Source organism: Phyllobates terribilis, unplaced genomic scaffold (genome assembly GCF_046119375.1).
Source record: "Phyllobates terribilis strain yellow unplaced genomic scaffold, ASM4611937v1 Scaffold_1__5_contigs__length_1240528914, whole genome shotgun sequence".
In the NCBI taxonomy this organism is placed as follows: domain Eukaryota; kingdom Metazoa; phylum Chordata; class Amphibia; order Anura; family Dendrobatidae; genus Phyllobates; species Phyllobates terribilis.
Window position 1 is genome coordinate 112,604,362 of NW_027362761.1, and position 19,535 is coordinate 112,623,896.

Here is a 19,535-nt window from a genome sequence, read left to right on the forward strand (position 1 = left end):
CAACAACACTGTTATAACACAGTAAGTAAGAGGTTTCCCTGGTGGTCTCAGTAGCACTCAGAACTTTTTTATTGTCTGTGGCTGTCAATCACTAGCAAATAAATGTCTAATAAATGTTTGACTCAGCATGGGGTGAATGCCAATTCCTTGTGCATCAAACAACATTAGGAACAGTGGCAATGCCACAGAGGGCTGTTGTGTAGTTTACCAAGGAAACCCCTTAATAAATACCTGTATGTGAAGTTAGTGTCAGACTGGGGTGATAAGGGCCCACCAGTAACCAGCTTCATGACCCCACTTTTCAGCTACATGCAAATGTGACATTATCCTCAATCATAAATTTACATAACAATGAACTGGGTAGATTGTTATATGAATAAGATGCTGCCTTTGTCTGTACATCTTGATTCAAGTATATTGTGCCAAGTACTGCTCATATAAGAGGGCGGTGGCCACTCCTACACAGGGGCCCACCAGAGGATTCTCCTATTCTCCTGTGGGCCGGTCCAAGCCTGTGTGATGGGCCTAATGACCTAATCACACATACAATATTTTATTGTAAATATATCATTTATAATGCATATAGTATAGTACTACTGAAAGCATTCCTACCTTTCCTTTCAGTAGCACACATTTAGAAAAGATCCTATACCTCACATTACTAGAGGGAGAACTACTTGTGCTTGAGGGTAATATTTGACATAATTTATATCAGGTATTTCTTTACAGTTCTTTTCCCAGAGTGGAAGCTGCATTCTGGTGCATATGTAACCGACTGCCTGTCATTCATAGAGACACGTCTTCAGTTCCAGAATTTGGCACTAAAATGCATTTACTATAAATTACCTTATACAGGCTTTTAATAAGCAGCTTTGCCATTTTATTTATGAGCTATAACAATGTAATATATGTAATATATGTACAATGTACAGTACAGACCAAAAGTTTGGACACACCTCATTTAAAGATTTTTCTGTATTTTCATGACTATGAAAATTGTACACCTAGAATATAAGACATATTTTCAGTTGTTTCAAACTTTTTTGTTAAGCATATAATTCCACATGTGTTAATTCATAGTTTTGATGCCTTCAGTGTGGATGTACAATTTTCATAGTCATGAAAATACAGAAAAATCTTTAAATGAGAAGGTGTGTCCAAACTTTTGGTCTGTACTGTACATATTAAAAAGATCTGGGAAAAACATGAAAATAAAAAGGCTATAGACAATGGGAGTTTTTTCCCTAGGATTTCACTGTATATTCTGTCGAAATATGAGAAAAATTGTCCACAAACCACCTCCTATTGTTTTCAATTAAAGCTCTATGTTGCCATTCATTCAGCAACAAATTTGAAGACAACGTCAGTAAAGTGACATGTTTCCTACAGAAGTAGTCTCTAAGTGGCTTTTGCCACACTCATGGATTGAGGCTAATCAGAATTTGGATTTATGGCAAATCTGTGGCAAAAATCTGAGGGTCAATTTCCAATTTTTGTCACATATTCCACTGCAAATACACATTAGATCTTTCCAAATTAAAAATCTGTGATTATAACCTTTTGGGTATGTGTAGATGGCGTTTTCAGGGCATTAAAAAACGTCATGTTTTCTATTGCAAACCGCTTCAGGAAATGATCCTTATTCAGAGAGTTTTTAGAGGAGTTTTTCATTTCCTGAAGCAGTTCTGAAGAGTTTTTTAAAGGGTTTTTGGAGAGTTTTTTCTTGAAGCATTTTTTTTGATTGGACAGTGCCTAGTTTGGAGCGGATTCTGTCAGGAAACACTTCAAAGAAGTGACATACACTTTTTTTTCCCATCAAGTGTTTTTCAAAACCTGTAGAGAAAAAAAAAAGACTGAACAAATGAATTTTACAACACAAATGAATAGGAAGACTCTTTTAAGAACTTTTAATGCAATTTTTGAGCTGTTTTTTCAATAGGAGACCCACTCCAAAAAACTCTGGTTTTCAAAGTGTAGCATTTACTAAAAGTTGTACACAGAGTATGAGCAAATGATAGAGAAATAACAATTTTTTCAAGTTGTGGGAATACTGGCATGCGGACAATTAGGACAATTATTCATTAGTATTCATTAGAGAATACATAGAAATGATGATTGAGCCATCATGGATGTCATTAGGGAAGAAAGCGATAGCAATCCCCTAGAGAGTAGCGCACTGAGGCTTACAACATTCCAGTAAACACAATCTGTGGACTTAAAGGGGTAAAGCATAATTATGAAAGATGTCTGAATATACAATCACTGAAAAAACATTCATATATAGCTTTTATGTACTGGAATTGCAGACAATGTTATTTTCATGCTGCCCACGGCTTGGTCTATACTTCGCCTGTATTGCTGGCAGCATCCTGCTCTTCTTCACATGAGCTCACATAATGTGCACGCTAGCCTAGAGCTGGGCTTACTGCTGGGTATGGATACAGGATGGCTTAGTGCCAGGAGAAGTCAGAGGGCAGAGAGCCATCAGAGGGGTAGAAAACCTAAAGGTAAACCTTTCTAATGAACAAAGATCTGATACTATCAGCAGATTTCGGGGACTATCATTAGTACCTGATAGATCTGATATGTTAACGTGTGTTTTAAATAATTTTTAATTGTCAGTTTGTGAACATGATGGACTGAGCTCTTTGGCATACGTCCCGTTCTCCTGGCACACAAGGTCTGTGTGATGTCATAGTGTCTAAGAAAAGAACAAGATTGAACTTAATGTTTTCCTGCCTGAGCCTCATAGATGACAGACGATAGCCTAACTGAGACCAGACTTTGTATAAGGGTTCCAAAGGGAAGAAAGGACGTTGGTGTTAAATGAAATGAGGAGGTGGTGCATGACACAGAAGTGAGTTTAGCTTTGGTTTCCTTATGTCCATGTATCATGCAGCGACCCCAAAGTCACAGAAAGCAGCCTGCAATATGACTGCATGCTTCCTAGGTATAGATCAGCATGCTCACACCGCTCCTACTCTTGGGAAAGGTCAGCTGTTTTTATGGCCTCTCCATACTTCTGGCCATGCGCTGCCCCAATCTGTTCAGTCACGCCTTGCAGTGCAGGTATAAAAAGGCACCAATCTGTCCAGTCAAGCCTTGTACTGCAGGTATAAAAGGTATTAATCTGCTCAGTCAAGCCTTGCAGTGCAGGTATAAAAGGTATTAATCTGTCCAGTCAAGCCTTGCAGTGCAGGTATAAAAGGCACCAATCTGTCCAGTCAAGCCTTGTACTGCAGGTATAAAAGGTATTAATCTGTCCAGTCAAGCCTTGCAGTGCATGTATAAAAGGTATTAATCTGTCCAGTCAAGCCTTGCAGTGCAGGTATAAAAGGTATTAATCTGTCCAGTCAAGCCTTGCAGTGCAGGTATGAAAGGCACCAATCTGTCCAGTCAAGCCTTGCAGTGCAGGTATGAAAGGCACCAATCTGCCCAGTCAAGCCTTGCACTGCAGGTATAAAAGGCACCAATCTGTCCAGTCAAGCCTTGCAGTGGAGGTATGAAAGGCACCAATTTGTCCAGTCAAGCCTTGCACTGCAGGTATAAAAGGCACCAATCTGTCCAGGGACGCCTTGCAGTGCAGGTATATAAAGCACCAATCTGTCCAGTCAAGCCTTGTACTGCAGGTATAAAAGGTATTAATCTGCCCAGTCAAGCCTTGCAGTGCAGGTATAAAAGGTATTAATCTGTCCAGTCAAGCCTTGCAGTGCAGGTATAAAAGGTATTAATCTGTCCAGTCAAGCCTTGCAGTGCAGGTATGAAAGGCACCAATCTGTCCAGTCAAGCCTTGCAGTGCAGGTATGAAAGGCACCAATCTGCCCAGTCAAGCCTTGCACTGCAGGTATAAAAGGCACCAATCTGTCCAGTCAAGCCTTGCAGTGGAGGTATGAAAGGCACCAATTTGTCCAGTCAAGCCTTGCACTGCAGGTATAAAAGGCACCAATCTGTCCAGGGACGCCTTGCAGTGCAGGTATAAAAAGGCACCAATCTGTCCAGTCAAGCCTTGTACTGCAGGTATAAAAGGTATTAATCTGCCCAGTCAAGCCTTGCAGTGCAGGTATAAAAGGCACCAATCTGTCCAGTCAAGCCTTGCAGTGCAGGTATAAAAGGCACCAATCTGTCCAGTCAAGCCTTGTACTGCAGGTATAAAAGGTATTAATCTGTCCAGTCAAGCCTTGCAGTGCAGGTATAAAAGGCACCAATCTGCCCAGTCAAGCCTTGCACTGCAGGTATAAAAGGCACCAATCTGTCCAGTCAAGCCTTGCAGTGGAGGTATGAAAGGCACCAATTTGTCCAGTCAAGCCTTGCACTGCAGGTATAAAAGGCACCAATCTGTCCAGGGACGCCTTGCAGTGCAGGTATATAAAGCACCAATCTGTCCAGTCAAGCCTTGCAGTGCAGGTATAAAAAGCACCAATCTGTCCAGTCAAGCCTTGCAGTACAGGTATGAAAGGCACCAATCTGTCCAGTCAAGACTTGCAGTGCAGGTATGAAAGGCATCAATCTGTCCAGTCAAGCCTTGAAGTGCAGGTATGAAAGGCACCAATCTGTCCAGTCAAGCCTTGAAGTGCAGGTATGAAAGGCGTCAATCTGTCCAGTCAAGCCTTGAAGTGCAGGTATGAAAGGCGTCAATCTGTCCAGTCAAGCCTTGAAGTGCAGGTATGAAAGGCGTCAATCTGTCCAGTCAAGCCTTGAAGTGCAGGTATGAAAGGCGTCAATCTGTCCAGTCAAGCCTTGAAGTGCAGGTATGAAAGGCGTCAATCTGTCCAGTCAAGCCTTGTACTGCAGGTATGAAAGGCATAAATCTGTCCAGTCAAGCCTTGCAGTGCAGGTATGAAAGGCATCAATCTGTCCAGGCAAGCCTTGCAGTGCAGGTATGAAAGGCACAAATCTGTCCAGTCAAGCCTTGCAGTGCAGGTATGAAAGGCACCAATCTGTCCAGTCAAGCCTTGCAGTGCAGGTATGAAAGGCATCAATCTATCCAGTCAAGCCTTGCAGTGCAGGTATGAAAGGCGTCAATCTGTCCAGTCAAGCCTTGTACTGCAGGTATGAAAGGCGTCAATCTGTCCAGGCAAGCCTTGTACTGCAGGTATGAAAGGCGTCAATCTGTCCAGTCAAGCCTTGCAGTGCAGGTATGAAAGGCATCAATCTATCCAGTCAAGCCTTGCAGTGCAGGTATGAAAGGCGTCAATCTGTCCAGTCAAGCCTTGTACTGCAGGTATGAAAGGCATCAATCTGTCCAGGCAAGCCTTGTACTGCAGGTATGAAAGGCGTCAATCTGTCCAGTCAAGCCTTGCAGTGCAGGTATGAAAGGCATCAATCTATCCAGTCAAGCCTTGCAGTGCAGGTATGAAAGGCGTCAATCTGTCCAGTCAAGCCTTGTACTGCAGGTATGAAAGGCATCAATCTATCCAGTCAAGCCTTGCAGTGCAGGTATGAAAGGCACCAATCTGTCCAGTCAAGCCTTGCAGTGCAGGTATGAAAGGCATCAATCTATCCAGTCAAGCCTTGCAGTGCAGGTATGAAAGGCGTCAATCTGTCCAGTCAAGCCTTGCAGTGCAGGTATGAAAGACACTTCTGGTTATTAAAAGATATGCACTGCTCATATAATCAAAATGTTTCACTGATGATTGGTGTCAGATATGCAATAGTAACTCTATTTTAGCTTTCTTTAAAAAGAGTTGACAAAAAGCACACCAATTTCAGCAATTTCTAAAGCACAAACTACCAGTAATCACTCTTTATATACACATTGACTGCAGAGAGGAGGCCCATACTTTGCCCTGCAGTACATTTCAGCATCCCACTTGTTACAATCTACAAGGGCCATGCCATATACATAAGCAAGGAAAGAAGAATTTGGCTCTATACCGCCACCTGTTACCCACAAGTAATACTGCAGCCAGTTGATGGTGTCTTTAAAACCTCCAACTTGACAGTGTTTTACCTGAAAGGGATATAAGTAGATATCGATCCCTGCACCATTTGAGCTTGCAATCTAATTACATTATTAAACACACAAATTAACTTGACAGCCTGTTTTGAGCCGTGCCAAGGAAATTAAAGCATGACATAATTCTCCTTTCACAGTAATGGCCTTGTAATTCTGCATGAGGAAGCACATTTTAACACAACTGGTGAGTTTTAGTAATACCAGTGCACCATTAAGTAGCATGGTAGACTCCCTACCAGTGCAGCAAGCACCATGCAAATGAATATGGTGGTGCCACATTCATATGTGGTATTGGCCCAAATGTCGAACTTCTCAATATCTTTAAATCTAGGAATTGTAAGCTGTAGCCAATATGGAGGCAGAGGAGCTCCACCATCTAGTTGTCATTAAGGAAGTCTGCCATCTGTATGGTCATAAAAGAAGTCACAGTGCCTGGTAGGGTAGTAAAACCATAGTGGCCATATACCTTTGTAGTGGCTTCATTGCAGAGAAATTAAACTTTGATGCATTATACAAATTAGCTGGCAGGTGCTCTGGGGGCGGTTCTAATGCTGCAAATGAGATATACAGTATATAGAAACAAAGGTCCAATTCCTTATGGTGTTTACGCTAGAATTCTGCCATAAAACACATTCATGCCTGTATTATAAACCATGTGGGTGTCCTGTATTGAGAACAAATATCCAAAAAGCTTCTTGTCTTCCACTTCTCAGACTGATGTCTCTACTCTACCTGGCTCTATAATTGCTTAGTGACCACAAGGCTGACTAAATACTCTCTTTAAGGCCACAGCCCCACTATCAGTATTTGGTCAGTATTTTTTCTCAGGAGTGGGAGCTAAAACCAGGAGTGGGTGATAAATGCAGAATTGGTGACTTGTTTCTATTATACCTTTTCTCTGATTGTTCCTCACATGGTTTTGGCTCCCACTCCTGAGAAAAAATACTTACCGAATACTGATCAAATACTGAGAGTGGGGCCGTGGTCTGAAGTTGACTTTAGTAAACTCTAGTAAACTCAGTATACTTGAGCCTACAAAAATGAAAAGTATATTTGTTTCCTAGTAAAGCCATGCAATTACTAATGTGGCCAATTACCATCTTTACAGATCTTGGATTATCTCCATGTACATAACACACTGCCATGATGATTCACATACATCTGATTATGTATGCACAATACACACAGAATAATGTATGTACAGGAGTAACGCTCATGAGGGTTCATGGCAAGAACTCAAAACACAGGACCACAGAGGAAGCACCGACTTCACTTCAAAACCACTTGTGGAGCAAATTCAGCAAGATCCTGTGTATTCCCACCATTGTATAGAAATTGCTGAGTTTGTGTGGCTCTAAAATAATAAATCCTAGAAATATCCATTATTCCAGCAACCTGCAGGGTTTCCTCTTGCTCTGAAAAACATCCTCTGCTCTTGTTGTTAAGCAAAAGTCTTCATGTTGTTAGCAAGCAATGTAATTCACTGCTGAAATACCTTACACCATCCTCTACTCAACAAATTTGTCTCCATACATGCAGCAAAACTCAATAAAGATATACATACACACACACATTATATATATATATATATATATATATATATATATATATATATATATATATATATATATATATATATATACATATACAGTGGGTATGGAAAGTATTCGGACCCCTTTAAATGTTTCACTCTTTGTTTCATTGCAGCCATTTGGTAAATTCTAAAAAGTTCATTTTTTTTCTCATTAAACTCTGCACCCCATCTTCACTGAAAAGAAAACAGAAATGTAGAAATGTTTGCAAATTTATTAAAAAAGAAATATCACATGGTCATAAGTATTCAGACCCTTTGCTCAGTATGGAGTAGAAGCACCCTTTTGAGCTAGTACAGCCATGAGTCTTCTTGGGGATGATGCAACAAGTTTTTCACACCTGGATTTGGGGATCCTCTGCCATTCTTCCTTGCAGATCCTCTCCAGTTCCGTCAGGTTGGATGGTGAACGTTGGTGGACAGCCATTTTCAGGTCTCTCCAGAGATGCTCAATTGGGTTTAGGTCAGGGCTCTAACTGGACCAGTCAAGAATGGTCACAGAGTTGTTCTGAAGCCACTCCTTTTTATTTTAGCTGTGTGCTTAGGGTCATTGTCTTGTTGGAAGGTGAACCTTCGACCAAGTCTGAGGTCCAGAGCACTCTGGAAGAGGTTTTCATCCAGGATATCTCTGTACTTGGCCGCATTCATGTTTCCTTCAATTGCAACAAGTCGTCTTGCCCCTGCAGCTGAAAAACACCCCCGTAGCATGATGCTGCCACCACCATATTTCACTGTTGGGATTGTATTGGGCAGGTGATGAGCAGTGCCTGGTTTTCTCCACACATACTGTTTAGAATTATCACCAAAAAGTTCTAGATTCGTCTCATCAGACCAGAGAATCTTATTTTTCATAGTCTGGGAGTCCTTCATGTGTTTTTGAGCAAACTCTATACGGGCTTTCATACGTCTTGCCATGAGGTGAGGCTTCCGTCGGGCCACTCTGCCATAAAGGCCCGACTGGTGGAGGGCTGCAGTGATAGTTGACTTTGTGGAACTTTATCACATCTCCCTACTGCACCTCTGGAGCTCAGCCACAGTGATCATGGGTTTCTTCTTTACCTCTCACCACGGCTCATCTCCCACGATTGCTCAGTTTGGCTGGACGGCCAGGTCTAGGAAAACTTCTGGTGGTCCAAAACTTCTTCCATTTAAGGATTATGGAGGCCACTGTGCTCTTATGAACCTTGAGTAATGCAGAAATTCTTTTGTAACCTTGGCCAGATCTGTGCCTTGCCACAATTCTGTCTCTGAGCTCCTTGGGCAGTTCCTTTGAGCTCATGATTCTCATTTGGTCTGACATGCACTGTGAGCTGTGAGGTCTTATATAGACAGGTGTGGGCCTTTCCAAATCAAGTCCTATCAGTTTAATTAAACACAGCTGGACTCCGATGAAGGTGTAGAACCATCTCAAGGAGGATCACAAGGAAATGGACAGCATGTGACTTAAACATGAGCAAAGAGTCGGAATACTTATGACCATGTGATATTTCAGTTTTTCTTTTTTAATAAATTTGCAAAAATTTCTACATTTGTTTTTTTTTCAGTCAAGATGGGGTGCAGAGTGTATTAACTTTTTAGAATTTACCAAATGGCAGCAATGAAACAAAGAGTGAAAAATATAAAGAGGTCTGAATACTTTCCGTACCCACTGTATATGTATATATATATGTATATATGTATATATATATATATATATATATATATATATATATATATATATATATATACATACACAGTGGGGAAAAAAGTATTTAGTCAGCCACCAATTGTGCAAGCTCTCCCACTTAAAAAGATGAGAGAGGCCTGTAATTGACATCTTAGGTAGACCTCAACTATGAGAGACAAAATGAGAAAACAAATCCTGAACATCACATTGTCTGATTTGAAAATAAAGTGTTTTCAAATTTTGGTGTTAAATAAGTATTTGGTCAATTACAAACAAGCAAGATTTCTGGCTCTCACAGACCTGTAACTTCTTCTGTAAGAGGCTCCTCTGTCCTCCACTCATTACCTGTAATACTGGCACCTGTTTGAACACCTGTCCGCAACCTCAAACAGTCACACACCAAACTCTACTATGGTGAAGACCAAAGAGCTGTCGGAGGACACCAGAAACAAAATTGTAGCCCTGCACCAGGCTGGGAAGACTGAATCTGCAATAAGCAAGCAGCTTGGTGTGAAGAAATCAACTGTGGGAGCAATAATTAGAAAATGGAAGACATACAAGACCATTGATAATCTCCCTTGATCTGGGGCTCCACACAAGATCTCACCCTGTGGGGTCAAAATGATCTCAAGAACATTGAGCAAAAATCCCAGAACCACACGGGGGGACCTAGTGAATGACCTGCAGAGAGCTGGGACCAACGTTACACAGGCTACCATCAGTAACACACTATGCCGCCAGGGACTCAGATCCTGCAGCGCCAGACGTGTCCCCCTGCTTAAGCCATTACATGTCCGGGCCCATCTGAAGTTTGCTAGAGAGCATTTGGATGATCCAGAAGAGTATTGGGAGAATGTCATATGGTCAGATGAAACCAAAGTAGAACTGTTTGGTAGAAACACAACTCGGCGTGTTTGGAGGAGAAAGAACGCTGAGTTGCATCAAAAGAACACCATACCTACTGTGAAGCATGGGGGTGGCAACATTATGCTTTGGGGCTGCTTCTCTGCCAAGGGACCAGGGCAACTGATCCGTATACAGTACAGACCAAAAGTTTGGAGACACCTTTTCATTTAAAGATTTTTCTGTATTTTCATGACTATGAAAATTGTACATTCACACTGAAGGCATCAAAACTAAGAATTAACACATGTGGAATTATATACTTAACAAAAAAGTGTGAAACAACTGAAAATATGTCTTATATTCTAGGTTCTTCAAAGTAGCCACCTTTTGCTTTGATGACTGCTTTGCACACTCTTGGCATTCTCTTGATGAGCTTCAAGAGGTAGTCACCGGAAATAGTCTTTCAACAATCTTGAAGGAGTTCCCAGGGATGCTTAGCACTTGTTGGCCCTTTTGTCTTCACTCTGCGGTCCAGCTCACCCCAAACCATCTCGATTGGGTTCAGGTCTGGTGACTGTGGAGGCCAGGTCATCTGGCGTAGCACCCCATCACTCTCCTTCTTGGTCAAATAGCCCTTACACAGCCTGGAGGTGTGTTTGGGGTCATGGTCCTGTTGAAAAATAAATGATGGTCCAACTAAACGCAAACCGGATGGAATAGCATGCCGCTGCAAGATGCTGTGGTAGCCATGCTGGTTCAGTATGCCTTCAATTTTGAATAAATCCCCAACAGTGTCACCAGCAAAGCACCCCCACACCATCACACCTCCTCCTCCATGCTTCACGGTGGGAACCAGGCATGTAGAGTCCATCCGTTCACCTTTTCTGCGTCGCACAAAGACACGGTGGTTGGAACCAAAGATCTCAAATTTGGACTGATCAGACCAAAGCACAGATTTCCACTGGTCTAATGTCCATTCCTTGTGTTCTTTAGCCCAAACAAGTCTCTTCTGCTTGTTGCCTGTCCTTAGCAGTGGTTTCCTAGCAGCTATTTTACCATGAAGGCCTGCTGCACAAAGTCTCCTCTTAACACTTGTTGAAGAGATGTGTCTGCTGCTAGAACTCAGTGTGGCATTAACCTGGTCTCTAATCTGAGCTGCTGTTAACCTGCGATTTCTGAGGCTAGTGACTCGGATAAACTTATCCTCAGAAGCAGAGGTGACTCTTGGTCTTCCTTTCCTGGGGCGGTCCTCATGTGAGCCAGTTTCTTTGTAGCGCTTGATGGTTTTTGCAACTGCACTTGGGGACACTTTCAAAGTTTTCCCAGTTTTTCGCACTGACTGACCTTCATTTCTCAAAGTAATGAGGGCCACTCGTTTTTCTTTACTTAGCTGCTTTTTTCTTGCCATAATACAAATTCTAACAGTCTATTCAGTAGGACTATCAGCTGTGTATCCACCAGACTTCTGCACAACACAACTGATGGTCCCAACCCCATTTATAAGACAAGAAATCCCACTTATTAAACCTGACATGGCACACCTGTGAAGTGAAAACTATTTCCGGTGACTACCTCTTGGAGCTCATCAAGAGAATGCCAAGAGTGTGCAAAGCAGTCATCAAAGCAAAAGGTGGCTACTTTGAAGAACCTAGAATATAAGACATATTTTCAGTTGTTTCACACTTTTTTGTTAAGTATATAATTCCACATGTGTTAATTCATAGTTTTGATGCCTTCAGTGTGAATGTACAATTTTCAAAGTCATGAAAATACAGAAAAATCTTTAAATGAGAAGGTGTGTCCAAACTTTTGGTCGGTACTGTACATGAAAGAATGAATGGGGCCATGGATTGTGAGATTTTAAGTGCAAGCCTCTTTCCATCAGCAAGGGAATTGAAGATGAAACGTAGCTGGGTCTTTCAGCATGACAGTGATCCCAAGCACACCGCCAGGGCAACGATGGAGTGGCTTCGTAAGAAGCATTTCAAGGTCCTGGAGTGGCCTAGCCAGTCTCCAGATCTAAATCCTATAGAAAACCTTTGGAGGGAGTTGAAAGTCCGTTTTGCCCAGCGACAGCCCCAAAACATCACTGCTCTAGAGGAGATCTTCATGGAGGAATGGGCCAACATACCAGCAACATTGTATTGCCAACCTTTTGAAGACTTACAGAAAACGCTTGACCTCTGTCATTGCCAACAAAGGATATATTACAAAGTATGGAGATGAAGAGGTCCAAGAGATCCTGGTATACTAAAGAATTAAGAAATCTCTTCACTGTAACTAAGGAGTCTAGACCAGCCCCCAAAAAGAACCCCACACCATTATCCCAACTCCACCAAACTTTACAGTTGTCACAATGCAGTCAGGCAGGTATCATTGGTATTGATGTTAATGAAACCCATATGCGTCCATCAGACTGCCCTATAGAGAAAAGCGATATGTCACTCCATTGAACATGTTAACATTGCTCCAGAGTCCAGTAGTGGCAAGCTTTACACCCTTCCATCTGATGGTTGGCATTGTGCTTAATATATGAGCAGGTGTTTTCTAATGGAAACTCATACCATGAACAGGCACTGTTTTTGTACTGATGTTAACACCAGAGGAGGCTTGTAACTTTGCCGGTATTCAGTCAGAAGAGCATTGGAGTCTTTTATGCCATATGTGCCTTAGCACTCTGCGACCCCATTCTTAATCTTTATGTGGTCTCCACTTTGTGGATGAGTTTTCAATACTACCACTCATAGTTAATATTGAATATTTAAGATGGAAGAAACTTCATGAACTAACTTGTGGCAACCTTGAGATCCTATGACTGTTTCATACTGGAATTCAGTAAACTTTTTAGAACAGCCCATTCTTTTACAAATGTTAGTAAAGGCAGATTACATAACTAGGGGCAGGATGTTATACACCTGTGGCAATGGGACTAAATAAAAACCTGAATTCAGTGATCTAGACTTATGTCCCAAAAAATAGGTATCTGGGGGGGCTCCAGCCTCAAACTTTTTGCCAGGTGCCCCGATTTTCCAGCAAGTGCCACTTTGAACTTTGCAGTACAAAAATGAATCTGATGCAGTTCAATCACAAACTCCCTGCTGTACCACTCTTTGTCTTGTAGGTCACAGGCTTCTGTAGATCTGCACCCTACAAGATGCCAGAATCCTGACATTGCGCCGCCTGCGCCAGCCCATTGTTTATAAAAGTCATAAAAGGACACGAATGTTGCAGTGGAGAATCAGGATTAGGAAAGTATAAGCTTTATTTTTTTATATTATATTTAAAGGCACTCAGGGGACCTTATTAGTCCTGTAGGGGGGCACTCGGGGAACGATATATATATATTTTTTTAAATGGGGGCATTATTAGTTTTGATGACTGCTCTCACAGGGACACTTGAAGCATTATTACTTTTTAAGGGGCATTGTTAATTGAAGGGGGCACTTGGGGAAATATAACCTTCAAAGGAGCACATGTGTATTATTACTTTTAAGGGGCCATTATTACTGTCTGACGCTAAAAAGAGGGACATTACTTTCAAGGTAGCACAGTGGGGGCATTCATTATTATTTTTTGTATGTGACACACAGTGTGACACATTATTACTGTATAGGGACACAAAAATTCAATATTACTATTTGGGAAAATGACTAATTTTACAGTTTAGGGTACAAAAGTCGGCACTTGCAGTGTTGTGCACTATTACTGTCTGTTTAGTACTATTATTTTTATGACCGCTATCTATTTGGCACTATTGTTTTAAGGGGCAAAAATTACACAATTTTCAAAGTATTAAGGTCACTATGCCACGCGGCAGGTGCAGATACAGAAATGAGGGGAGCAGCAGGACGGGGAATTTGTATAGGATGGGAATAGGTGGTGATTGTCCAATGTATCTTGCTTATAAACTCTGTAGATACAAGTCATGGTTAGAAGTCAACATGTTATTCCCGGGCCAGATATAAAAGTGGAAAGGAAATAGAGAGACATACCTTGGGGCTTGTGCCCCTGATCTTTTAAGACCCTAGCATCGCCCCTATATATATATAGATACAAACACACACTTATTACATAGGCAAGTGAAGGAGAAAATACTTAAGAGCCGGTAAGAGAAATGAGCCAATTTTATTTTAATGGCCCAATAAGATCTTTTATAAGTAATGGAATACCAGCCAAAAATGCATTAGTAGAAGATCTGATGGTGCTCTGATAGTCTGGCTCGTTGGATATGTTCAACCTAGTTAGCTATGATACTAAAACATAAGAGCTATCTATACACTGTAAAATACAAATCATATTACCTTCCAATGAACTACTTCAAATGATACAGTTTCTGTAAATAAGTATATTGAAGTCTACCACAGGCTTTTATTAGTAAGGAGCCCCCACTGGCTAAATTGAAATCGGTACAGCACTGGTTAGATCACTTAATGACTTCGGCTTCCATTGACTATTTTCAGCCTTTAATCAGAAGATTAGAAAACAAGCAATAGACTATAATGAAGGTTTAGTATTCAAACTGCACTCACATATCCAACGTGTGATTTTAGCTAACCAATGCAATGGTTAGATTATTTACTAAATAAATTAATAAAAAACATATATACCGCAAGTCTATGGGCCGTCTTCAGCTGTCCAAACTAGGGACTAAACCAGAATTGCTATATGTTTTGCAGAACCCTTTAGCAGCTTCGTTCTAGACACGTACACATGTGCCCTGTGTCTACTGTATAAGACACTTCCATTTTCCTACAAGACTAATGAAGTATTGATATAATGTCTAGAATGCTGTTTTACAGTATTCAGATATAACTCAAAGTAACAACTGTATTACATATAGCTATTAGCAAGATCCAAATTATTACCAGTGGTCATAACTATACTCAGCAACGTAAATACCCAAAATATTGATTACTACCGGTTCACATGATGTATGGTTCCTATATAAAAATGATCATACCAGATTTTGTACATAAATGATTTGTAAACCCTCTCTTCTAATAGTATGATTAATATGATAAAAACTGTAAGCTGTACCAGTAGTACATCTATTTTACAACTGTTACAATGTTGCCAATTGATCTTGATCTTACACATTTGCACGAAACGGTGAAGATGTGAAAATAAAAAGTATGAAAACTTAAGAAGGTAAGTGGTCCCATGGGATAAGCTGGTAGCATGTTGGAGCTGATGTCCTAAAAGCTGATTTTCTGTAAGGCTATGTGCCCACGATGCAGAATTGAAGCAGAAAATTTCCGCAGCGTTTCTGCATGTTCTTGGCAGTAAAAACGCTTGCGGATTTTACACACGTTTTTGCAGCGTTTTTACATGCGGATTTGAATTGCGTTTTTCAAATGCATTGGGACCTCAAATCCGCATGTAGAAACGCACAAATAATGGACACGCTGCAGATTTTTACGCAATGAAAATTCCGCAGCATGGGCACAGAACATGCAGATTTTCATTGGGGATCAAGGGGCACGGATTACCAAGCGTTTTGCAAGCGTTTACGCTACGGAAATTCTGCAGCAAAAACGCTTGAAAAAAGCATAGTGGGCACGCAGCCTAACAAGTTTCCGATCTTAAAATTCAGTTGGAAACATAATACAATGCAGTAAGCTAATGATACAGGTCCAGGAAATAGGGAACCCTGAAATAGCGCTTAATGTGAATTTACTAATAACAATAAAACTACAGTCCCACCAGCAAATGTGGCACCACAAGGAAGCAGTGACTAAGCAGTAACAGTAGGATCACACTGGCACAGAGCCACATGGGTTAATTAGTAGAAAGTCATACAGGCTTCACTTAATGCCAAATTGGCTATATCGGACTCTGTGACCTACAGTTATCATTGTATATGTGCTAGTTTTGTTGCAAAGTTTTGAATAAACAGGACAGAATGCATCCATATGTACAGTATGTATACTACATGGACACCTTTAGCAGCTCTATTACCGCTCCATACAAAATGACATTGTAATACAGTCACTTGCAAGTCTCAGTATATAGATTTTCTATTAAAAAACTGATGTAATCACAATATATTGTATGTTTTTGAATGTTTATGCACTAGAATGTTAAAAATAGATTCACGGGACCCCAAGCCAATTGCCACGTAGGTGGCCGCCAGACCAGAGCCCTACTGGAATCACCAGCACCTCTTCTGATTAGTAAGCCTGGTATGATGCCAAGTGTTCATCATGCCGCAACGATGATGTGGCATCAAGGCTACAAATCAGAAGAAAGAGCCGGCGATTTTGCCCGGTTAGAAGTAGGTTCTCAAGGCTTTGTCCTGGCAGCAAACGGCTACCTACCTACACCGCTGCTGGACCAGGGTCCTGCAAATCTTTTTTGATGGTCTCTAATGTATACATGATAATGAGCTGTAATAAATCACATGACTAAAGAGATGTAGTTGAGTATTGTATCTCGTTTGGCTCTTATACATCTGAAAATAATAATAAATAATAATAATAATAGACTAAACCATATTAAATGACTACACCAGAAAATTTTCATTAATTTCCAGACTGCAACTTTATGTGAGGCCGTGTGGCACACTTCATGCCAAAGCAATATGGTAGCTAACACGAGCTGCAAGTTTGTGTGTCTACGATCTTCTACTTCATAGAGACAAGGTATACCTGTTAGGTCCAGCCTGATGACAAAGGACTACATAAACAATAAGACAGACTTGCAGTATTTCTCTAAGGCTATGTTCACAGTTTTATTCGGACATTCTATTTCCCTGATCCATTTTGAGGAAAAGACAAAAGGAAAAAATGTCCAAAATAAATCAGTTACATTAATGATGAAGATGGAAACGGAGGGACCCTATTGTTTATTATGGGATATGTCTGGGTTCTGTTATGAGTTTTTTCTTCTTATTTTTCCACTAATAACGGACATATAATGGAACCATGACAGACCCCATAAAACTCAATGGGTGTCTCTACTTAAGTTTGCATCAGTTATGCAGTGTCTGAACATGTGAACGTAGTCTAACACATAGTTCGACTATGTCATGGAGGAGATGTATAAATAACAAGATCTATATCTGCCACTACTAGAACAATTAATTTTGTCCCTTCACAATGGAAAACATTAAACACTGGCTCAAGGAGTACAAGCAAGGTGACACAAAAATGAGACAAAGAATACACTGGGAGGGAAGGCACATATCCAGTATATTCCGCACGGTCCACTTTTTTCCTGTGCACTTTATCTAAGCAATGACTACACAGAAAGGTTACTGTCGTTCATTCCTCTCAACAGCTCCAACGCCTCGCTATAATGGTAAGCAGCCCGTAATCATAGAACATAGCTGGAGATGGGTCATTTGTGATAACACTTATATATGGAGCAGATAAACAACAGAAATCAGAGTTTTGGAGGCAACAAAATGGTTCTGGGGAACTAATTGTTTCAAAACAAGTCCGTGTCACCAAAAATACTGAGAACAATATGCATACAGTATACCAAAATATATAGATTATGAGAAGAGGTGGGGCGCTGTTTGGAGTTAGATTTGTCCCTACATTGGTCCTTACAGTTCAGAGAACAAATACATCATTGTTTCTATAATAATGTAACAATTAGTACAACACAGCAATAGTAGCATTGGCAGGTGATATGTTGTTTGTACATGGATTTATTCTACGGAACGCCAAGAATTGCTACAATGCATGTAAACAATACCCAGCATTGGTGGCTTTTACTGCTGGGATCTCACAAAGAGGAACATCTGCATGGAGTTTGTATATTCATCTCCATGTTTGTGTGGGTTTCCTCTGGCTCCATCCCTCACTCCAAAATCATAATGTAAGATTAAAGACCCTATAGTGCTTGATGGACAATATATCAGTGCTGTACTGTAAAGGAGAAAAATAAGGAATAATGTTTCTAAATAGAATGTTACATATTTATCTATTGGTGTATTATCTGTGATCAGTGGAAATGACCAAAATGAAAGCCAAGACAGGATCCTACACCAAAAGTAAACAAAGAGAAGTATAGGAAAACATACAGTGAGCCCTGGGCAGGAGAGAGAGAGAGAGAGAGAGAGAGAGAGAGAGAGAGAGAGAGAGAGAGAAGAGAAGAGAGAAGAGAGAGAAGAGAAGAGAGAAGAGAGAGAAGAGAAGAGAGAGAAGAGAGAGAAGAGAAGAGAGAGAAGAGAAGAGAGAGAAGAGAGAGAAGAGAGAGAAGAGAGAGAAGAGAGAGAAGAGAAGAGAGAAGAGAAGAGAGAGAAGAGAAGAGAGAGAAGAGAAGAGAGAGAAGAGAGAGAAGAGAGAGAAGAGAAGAGAGAGAAGAGAGAGAAGAGAAGAGAGAGAAGAGAAGAGAGAGAAGAGAGAGAGAGAGAAGAGAGAGAAGAGAGAGAGAGAAGAGAGAGAGAGAGAGACAGAGAGAGATATGAGAGAGATAGATATGAGATAGATATGAGATAGATAATAGATAGATATGAGATAGATATGATAGACAGAATAGATGATAGATAGATAATAGATAGATTATATAGATAATGAGACAGATATGAGATAGATATTAGATAAGATAGATACATGGAATAGATGATAGATAGATATATGGATAAATAAATATGAGATAGATAGATAGATCCACATGTCTTGCCTCCTGTATAGGAAACACAGTGCCCTCCAGGCAGACTCCTGGCCTTCACCCTCACAGATATAGGACAAGTAGATAGGTGACAGATCCCTAGTCTATCTCTCCCCAGGGCTCGCCTGACCTTTTATAATACCCCACAGACCTGGACACAGTAGGGGCCTTACACAATAACAGTTAGGACTAGCCCATAATCCAGCAGAAGTTTCCATCTTCTCAGGAGCTTCCATAAGTGAGTAGCATAGTGAGCAGAACGTCATTTACCTTCTCCCCTGTCCTAATGGCTCCTCCGGAGAATGCCCCTCAGCTGCAGCCCCTCAGTGCAGGCACAGTCATAAGACCCGTGTGTGCTCCAGTCCGGCCAGAACAGATGTGATGCTCAGCGCAGTGCGCGCCGTGCTGTCAGCATCCCCTGTCTCCGCCCGCAGCAGCGCCGGCGCGGTGCATGGACTTCCTTTTATAGACAGTACAGCAGGGTTACTATCGGTCACACTGAGCAGCGCTCTGTTTATGTACCTCGGTCTGTCCTGCCAGCAGCACGTGTGCTCGGGCTCCTCCCCTTACGAGGGCGATACTGTCCGTGCGCTGCACTTGTCGCTGCGCCTTATTGACCTTTTCATTGACGGTGGCACTGTAATGTATGTGAGCCGGGGAGGACGAGCACCTAAGGGTGTCCGGCCCAGTGCTTGTGTGCTGCATGTAGGTGTGATAGATATATACTGTATACTGTCGGAGCGCTGGTAAACACATGACGTCTTCTCTTCTGAATAATGCATGGTGCAGGGCTGGCGAGTGACTGCATTATGTGACGCATGAAAAACAGGTTACCGAGCAGACAGCTGTATGGGATG

General features: G+C 41.3%; 1 protein-coding gene across 4 annotated transcripts in view; it reads right to left on the reverse strand.

The window, feature by feature from the left end:
• Positions 1-19,150, reverse strand: part of ABCA1 (ATP binding cassette subfamily A member 1) — a 126,626-nt gene extending 107,476 nt beyond the window's left edge. For all 4 annotated transcript variants that reach the window (XM_073666540.1, XM_073666531.1, XM_073666521.1 and 1 more), the window contains exon 1: positions 18,949-19,150. The gene's annotated coding sequence lies outside the window, so the exon portion shown is untranslated. The remainder of the gene's footprint in view (positions 1-18,948) is intronic.
• Between the last annotated feature and the right edge of the window lie 385 nt (positions 19,151-19,535).